The sequence below is a fragment of the Callorhinus ursinus genome, unplaced genomic scaffold (genome assembly GCF_003265705.2).
Source record: "Callorhinus ursinus isolate GAN/ISIS: 27379988/994484 unplaced genomic scaffold, GSC_fseal_2.0 scaffold29, whole genome shotgun sequence".
Lineage (NCBI taxonomy): Eukaryota > Metazoa > Chordata > Mammalia > Carnivora > Otariidae > Callorhinus > Callorhinus ursinus.
Window position 1 is genome coordinate 45,747 of NW_027397091.1, and position 8,071 is coordinate 53,817.

General features: G+C 51.8%; 2 long non-coding RNA genes across 2 annotated transcripts; one reads left to right on the forward strand and one right to left on the reverse strand.

Moving 5' to 3' along the window:
• Window positions 1-456: 456 nt before the first annotated feature.
• LOC141370224 (uncharacterized) lies at window positions 457-7,447 on the reverse strand. The gene is made up of 4 exons (XR_012374093.1): window positions 6,078-7,447; window positions 2,461-2,717; window positions 1,497-1,585; window positions 457-947 (listed from the first exon to the last, which is right to left on the reverse strand). It is a non-coding gene; the product is annotated as an uncharacterized lncRNA (long non-coding RNA).
• LOC141370225 (uncharacterized) lies at window positions 2,678-4,099 on the forward strand. Its single transcript, XR_012374094.1, has 3 exons — window positions 2,678-2,783; window positions 3,335-3,441; window positions 3,663-4,099. It is a non-coding gene; the product is annotated as an uncharacterized lncRNA (long non-coding RNA).
• Window positions 7,448-8,071: the final 624 nt, after the last annotated feature.

Genomic DNA, 8,071 nt, shown 5'->3' on the forward strand with positions numbered 1-8,071 from the left:
TCAGCTTCCCGGCTTTATTTTTTTCTGTAGCGTGAGTGGTACATGTCACACTCTGACTCGCTATCCATTGTACTCAGTGTTTATGATCCATGCCCTGGACTAGATTGTGTGAGCTGCATGTGGGGAAGCACCATCATCCACCACATGGACCACTGTGAACCCATGACTTAGAACACAACGCCTGGCGGGCGCCTGGGTGGCTCAGTTGGTTAAGCGACTGCCTTCGGCTCAGGCCATGATCCCGGAGTCCCGGGATCGAGTCCCGCGTCGGGCTCCCTGCTCAGCAGAGAGTCTACTTCTCCCTCTGACCCTCTTCCCTCTCGTGCTCTCTCTATCTCTCATTCTCTCTCTCTCAAATAAATAAAATCTTAAAAAAAAAAAAAAAAAGAACACAACGCCTGGCATGTAGCAGGTGCTCCATGAATCTTTGTTGGAGCAACAAAGGAGCATGCCAACGAGGACTTCCTGGAGAAGTCCTGGCCCTGCTCCCCCACTCTGAGTGACTCCAGAGGAGTCGCTCACTTCCTTGATCCTTTCAGGGGTAAGCCCCCAAGGCCCCGTCCCAAACATGAGAACCAAGGAGACCAGTCAAGGAAGAAGGATTAGTACAAATAAGTGACGATTTCTTTTTAAATATGACTTTTTTTCCCCCTTAATACAAAAGTCCCGTGTCGCAGCTGTTGGCTCTCCTGTCAAATCACATTTTACCCAAAGAGCTCGGCACTGGTGCTCTGTGGTCCAGCGAAGGATCTGCTGTCACGGAATCACTGGTGAGCCGTGTGGGCCTTACAGGAGGTTCCCGGGCAGGCTGGGGCTCATCACCTCCCTGCAGCACATACCCCAAATCCCGTCACACAGCAGGGACTCTATGTTGCTGACTGATGAGGCTGGTAACAGGTAATGGGGTTGTTGTGCGATTCTCTCCACTTTTCTGTAGTTTGAGTTTCCTTTAAAAAAAAAAAAAGAAGAGTGTTTTTTCTGAAGTTCCTTCTCCCGGACTTCCCCCTAGGACTTCCTATTGCCCTTCCCTCTCTCCGCCATCCCCAGCCACGACTTCTCTCTTCCTCTCCCCTCTGGTTTGATGAGAGATCAGTTCAGCTTCACTTAACAGCAACTGGTTGGCATCCTGGAGTCATCTGAGTTCACTTAGAAACCTTTGATGCCCTCTTGTTTCCTCACTTCCCAAGATTTGGAACCAAATGGTCTGGTGTGGGGGTGCTGGCACTGGGTGAAATGCTACCCTGGGGATTATGGCATTTTCCCGAGTTGAGCAACCATCTTGTCAACCAAGACCAAGCCTTGGTTTTTGGCTGCACCCTGGGGTCTCCTGTTAACAGGGCCCAGCTTTTTGGAAGGCAGCTTAGCAACACCTTTTGTCACCTGAACCCCTCCCTGGGGTCCCACCACAACTGACTTAAAGAGTTATTTCTTTCAAGCCCAGACAATGTACTTCATTCACCCCCAGGGTGTCTGGTGGATGACGTTCTTTCCATTACCTTATGCAACGTGGGTTCACCGTCACCGTTTGGAAAGCACAGAGAAGCACACAGGAGCTGACCACAGCTCCACTTTGGCCCAGTAATTCCTGAACAGAAAGGATCCGTTGTCACTGAGTCACTTTAAGGGAACAGCTAAAAAACACCATTCAAAGGGCCCTGATGATAATGAGTATGCTAATGTGATTTCCATTGGGTGCCTATGTTACCTCCAAAAACGCTGTCTGACCTTCCTCATGGATTCAAAGCTTCCATTGAAGTCGACGGGGGATTTGGGTTAAAATAACATCAAAGTTTTCACTTAAATGGGTGAAACTGGGGAGTCGTGAATGAAGGGTGAGTTTCATATTGGCCCCAACACTGCTGACCTTGAGGGGAAAATGGACACCCTGGTAGGTGGTGAGTGCAGCTTCTGGCCAGACAGCTGTTGTCTTTGGGTGGGCGGAGCCAAGCGGTAAATGAGGGTCCCTTTTACATGACCCATGAGCTCGGGAGGCCCGAGTCCAAATCTCAGCTCTCTACTCATTACCCAGATGACCTTGGGCAAGGCAGATCATTTCTCTGATTGAGCCTCAATGTCCCCATCTGTCAAATGGCCTAGATGAAACATCCTTTGCCGAGTTGCTTCCAAGATTAAAGAAGTATGTCTGCGGGACGAGGCAGGGAAGTGGGAGACATTTTGGAGCTCCCCACCCTCCCACCCAGTCCGAGGCACAGCAGTAGGTAGGAAGCCCAGCCTCCCACCTCCCAGCCCTTCCTTCCTTCACTCAGTGTATATTTATGAGGCACTTCCTGGGTGCCCGGCACTGTTTGGGTGCTGGGGAGTCAGCAATGAACAAAACAGATGAGCTCTGCTCTCACTGGAGCCCCCACTCCAGTGGGGGAGACAGACACCAAACATAGGAGCAGAAATAATCCTTAAGTGGTGACAAGTGCTATGGAGAAGGAAGAGAAAAGTCCTTACGAAAGGGGCAGAACTTTAGAATCAGACAGACCCAAATTCAAATCCCAGCTCGCCCCTTGCCGGCTGTGTAACTCTTGGGAGAGTAATTTTATCTCCCTGACAATCTTCTCATATGTTCAGTGAGATCCGCTGATCATTCATCCACCCATTGAACAAATATTTATAGGATTCTGTCTTGAGTCAGGCATTCTTCTGCATGTTGGGGAGCTGGCAATGAATAAAACAGACAAAAATCCTTGCCCTTGGAAGCTTAAGCTCTAGAGGAGAGAAACAGACATGGGACGAATATATACATTTCGGGTGATGAAGGAAAAGCAAGCAAGGTAAGGGGGTGGAGAATGATGGAGAAGAGTGCCTTTTGATGTCGGGTGGTCAGGGAAGGACTCTGTGGGGAGGCAACATTTAAACTAAGGCCCAAAGGTCTTGGGGGAATGAGCCCTGTGGGCACGTGGAAGAAGAGTCTTCCCAGCCAGGGGAGAAAGCAAAGGCAAAGGCCCTGAGGTAGGGCCGAGCACGGCTGTTGGGAGGATTAGAGAAGCAGAGACCAGATGGCACAGTGCCTGGCTCTGAGCTGCAGCTCAATACATCGTGGTCATTATTTGTGCCCCTTTCATGACAAATGGGGGCTAAGTCACGTTCCACTATCATAAATGTTTCCGGGGGTTTTGTAGATTGGTGACTTTTTCACTCATTCTTCATCTCTTGTTCTCTGAGTGAGAACCAGCAAGCCCTACTCCCCAGCCCGCCTCCGTCCCCAGTCCCAGCTGACAGGGATGGTGGCCATGTGGTAGTGGCACTGGAGGGCGGGGGTTTGTGATGAATGATGGTCCTTCGACAGTAATGCCCGCATCCTGAATCTCTTTCCTCTCCGCAGACTTGTGAACGAGACGCCCTGGCAACGCTGCACCCGTCGCCGAGATGCGCCTCCATCTGGGGTGGAAGGCAACATCTGCTAAACAGCTGCATCTTATTTAAGGACTGGTACTTAATTAAATTACTCCGCTCGGGTAGGGGGCAGGCGGAGCCGAGCAGGAAGGGGCAGGCCCAGGCACAAGCGTGTATTTCACCCCTCCCCAAGTTGGCCCAAACTCCCTTCCCGAGGGGCCCCTCCACATGCCTGTTTGTGGATCCCATCAACCCGGACATCCACACATTTGCAGGATGTCGTGCTCATTCCTGTTACCTCCTTGCCTTTACCCAAGCTGACCCTCCTGCCTGTCCAGCTCCTCAGTGACGTTCCAACAACTCAGACATCAACATGAGGTGATGTGAGGCATCTTCCAGCATCCCAGGCTCCGTGAATCACCTCCTGTGAGCTCTCGCGGTACTTTGTACTGGAGCATTTCCTACCGTTATATTGCAGGGTTGTGGACCCTGCCATTCTGTGAGCTCCTTGTGGTTGTGAACCAAGTTTAATTCATCTTTATAATCCCAGCATTGTGCCTGACTCCCCATAGATGCTTAATAAGTGTTCAGTTAATAAGTGAATGGATGGGGATACCTGGGTGGCTCAGTCCTTTGAGCGGCTGCCTTCAGCTCGGGTTGTGATCCCAGGCTCCTGGGATCAAGTCCCACATCGGGCTCCCTGCTCAGTGGGGAGTCTGCTTCTCCCTCTGCCTCTGCCCCTCCCACCCCCTCACTCGTGTTCTCTCTCAAATAAATAAATAAAATCTTTTTTAAAAAAGTGGATGGATGAAGGGAGGGAAGAAAGAAGGGATCAGCGAATAGCTGGATGCCACTTTAATGCCACTGCTTACCCTGTAGATCCAAGTCACCACCACTTCGTATCGGGACAAACACCGTGGTCTCCTACCGGCCTTCCCCTTCCACTTGTGCCACCAATAGTCCACTGTACTTACAGCACTCAGAATCTCTTAGATATGGAATGATATTACATCACTCACTGTTTAAAACCTTCCAGTAGCTTCCACGTTCCTAACCCTGGCCTATAAACCCCTGTAGAATCCGGCCCCTCCCTGCCCATCTGCTCTCATCTCATTGTCCTGAACTCCGACTGCTTCAGGAACCAGCCAAGCTCCCTCACTGCAGGCCCTTTGGATCTGCTGTTCTGTCTACCTGGGACCGTCCTCCCCTGGCTGTCTGCGAACCTGGCATTCTCTTAGTCCTCGGGTGCAGCTCTCATGCTACCTCCTTAGAGAGGCCTTTCTTTACCCTCCTCCTCAAAATATCCACCATCTTGATCCCCAAAGGCAAAGGGGGTCTGAGCCAGCTATCCAGAGCGTTGGCTGCTGAAATCCGATGGGCTCTCAGAGCACCAGCCTCCCCTGGGGCTAGCCCCAAGCCACCCCTTCACCCAGGGCCTCCGCTCCTCCTCTCCATCAACTGATGATCCCTCATGAATGGGCTTGTCTGGAACTGCTGCAATTAAACCATCGGAGCAACATTGGACCATTTGTTTACTATGGCACTTAGAGCTGGAATGGCTTGTTGTTTTGACGGTTTCTATTTTCAGCTCCATTTCCTGGGGGTAGTGAGGAGAGGGTAGGCAATGAATCCTGGTCTATTCAAGCAAAAAGACGCTTCAGTGAATCCTAACATTTCAGAGTCACAAAATTCTAGAATCCATTTCATGGAATGTGAGGACAGTAAAAATCTGTCATTTTAGTTAGAGGTTCTAAGATTTGTGGAATTCTAGAATCTTATACCACAGATTTAGCACCTTCATATCAAACCAGTTTAGTCTCAAAGCCTTAGAGGGATGGACTCTCGGAGATTCGTTCACTTTGCTGAGTTCTATGATCCCGAGTCACGCGTCAGGAGACCTTCTCTGATGACCTTCCCCACAATGTGCGCCCGCGCCCACACCCACTCTCTGTCACGCTATTGTTTTACTCGGCTTCATTGTTCTTCCCAGCACGCCTCACCACCTGACATCTGAGGTAGTTCTCTGCTTATTTGCTTATTGCCTGTCTCCCCCACACATTGGATTGAGGTCAGGAACTCCTCTTTGTTCACAGCCTAGAAAGTACTTTGAAAATAGTGTCTGGCATGCCACGAAAATTAAAAAAAAAAATAAAATAAAAGCCCATTCATCCAACAAATATTTATTGAGTGCCCACTTCATGTTGGCCCCTTGGAGATAATCGTGTTCCAGGACGGAAGGTAGGCCCGCTTGCAAGCCACATCCAACTGGTAGTAGACCCTCAGAGCCCAGCGTTGAAAAGGATTCTCGGGGCTCATCCAAGCTCCGTGGGGGAGGGCGATCGATCAGTGATGTCTGGCACGGACCCAGCAATGGAGAGAAACCGTCACCCTCTACTCTGGGCTCTTATCTTACACTTAACAGACTGAGGTCCAGAAAGGGGGTGGGAGGGCCCCAGGGTCAGCCAGCGTGGGGGTGCTGCAGCAGGCTCTCTGGGGCTGGAGCCTGAGCCTGAGTCTCTTGTGGGGGTGACGGGGGGCACAGGTTTAATGCCCTGCCCCCCTTGCCCAGGCTTTCGGCTTTCCCTCCACCCAGGCCTTCCTAGGAGTGAGGGGCTGCTGGAGTGCCTGGCCTTGAACCCCAGCCTGGGAACCCAGTTCTGGAACACTGCCTGAACACACAAGCTAGTTATTTTTAAAAATCCAAAAAGAAAAGGAAGAAAGAGCAAACTCACTGTTTCGGTCTGAGCACCAGCCCCAGCTGAGAGAATAGAGGCTTGAAAGGAACAAAGAATTTCCTCAAACACAGCAGATCAAGGGCTTGGCTTATGTGGTAACCGGTGACCGACCACCGCGCTTTGTGACGGAGCCTTCAGAAGGCAGCGGTTCCTGCTGCAGTCTGTGGGGGCAGGCGAGCAGGGAACACCCTCCCCACCCCCACGCCACCCAGGTCAGGCTGCTTGCAATGATGGACTTCGAGAACCCTGAGTGTTAGATCTCAAAGGCCCTTCCAGGGCCTGTCGTCTGATACCCTTGGTCAGATTGGCAGGTGGAAACCCTGGAGGGGCTCTGGGTCACCCTGGGAAGAGTGGGCCAATGCACTTCCCTTCTGACCAGCTCCCCTTTCAGGGAATTGGTGACCCATTTTGTAAATCCGACTGCTCTTACCTCGTGTACTTACCAGGGCTGCCTGGGAAAGCCTTCTCAGAATCTCTCCCAGCCTTGAAAACTTCCTGTCACCACCCCGCCCCCGACACACACACAGATTTCCCCTTTTGGGGTGCCTGTGGGGTGGGATCACTTGATTTTACCTCAAGTCTCCAGCACTGGTGGGTTCTGAGCTCACAGAAGGAGTGTAGTTGAGCCCTAGACTCCAAGATGGATGATGTCACCGGTTCCTGCAAGGTGGCGAGCCAGGCGCTGGGCCAAGGCCTTTACAGGTGGGCGCCTCACGCAGGCAGCATGACCACCCTGTGATTAGGGATCACCATCCCCATTATGCAGATGAGAAAACCAGAGTTCCAAAGACTGAATGACATGCCTCAGGTGACACGGCAGTGATTGGCAGAGCTGATGCTTGAGGTCAGGTCCACCTGTCTCCTGAGCCAGGCTCCTGTTGACCTCTGCCCTCTGCCCCGCAATGCTTAACTGGAGTCATGGGACTGAGGCAGGTGCCAGAGGGCCCAGGCCTGGGAAGAGGAGCTTCCCTCCATCGGATGCCATGCTGCACACAAGCCACGCGTTTGTCCCCAGCCTGAAGGTAGCACAGGCCCATCCGGTCTCCTTGTTACCCCTCCTTGACAGCTCCCCTCCACACACACACACACCTCTGTGTCGCTGTCTCTCTGTGTCTCTCTCCCATGGATCTTTTCTACCCGATCTGGCAGTCAATGTGGACGCCATTCTGCGGGCCTCTGGCCTCATGGCCTCCTCCAACTCTCTCAGCGTCTTTGCTCCTGTGTCTTCCCTTTCTTTTGCTGCGCCTGTGGGCTGCTTCCTGTCTCCATATTCCGGGTCTTCCTTAATCCTCCGCCCGAGCTGCGCATCTCTTTCTCACCAGCCCATCTCTGTAGGTATAACAGGTCTCTCCCTTTCTCCCCAGAGCTGTTTCTCTCTCTCCCTCTCTGTCTACCTCCATCTCTGCAGCTCTCCTCCTCTCGGCCCCTCTCCCCTCCCCTCCTGAGCCTGCTCCACCTCTTTCACACCCCAACGCTGACAGGAATTATTCCAGCAAATCCCAGTTTAGCTGTAGGGGGACAAGGTGGGATTGGTCAGGGATGCTCCAAAAGGTGGACTTGGGGGCAGGGTTATGCAAAAAGGAACTGAATCAGCCTTCTCCTTTCTTCCTTGGAAATGACTCGCTGCTTTCCTGGGAGGCAGACAAGAAAGTCCCTGAATAGGGATTTAAAGCACTAAGCTCGGATTCCTTCTTTTTAATATTTATAAAGAGAGAAAGGGGATAATTTCAGGAAGATCATTTCAAGGCGAAAACCCACATATTTTCAATAGAATTATTCCAAAAGCCCCTTTCCGGCTCATTGGAGTGTATAATTTTGTAAGTTAAAGACACGAGGCCTGGTTTCCAAGTTCCCTAAAATGACGCAGCTAAGCCAGGGCCAGAAAGGAAGTATAGAATGAGAAGGGGGGAGGGCGACAGAGAGGGACAGCCCTGTTCCAGGGCCAGACAGGCCACGTATGGGCCAAGGGACAGCAGCAGCTGCGTCCTGCC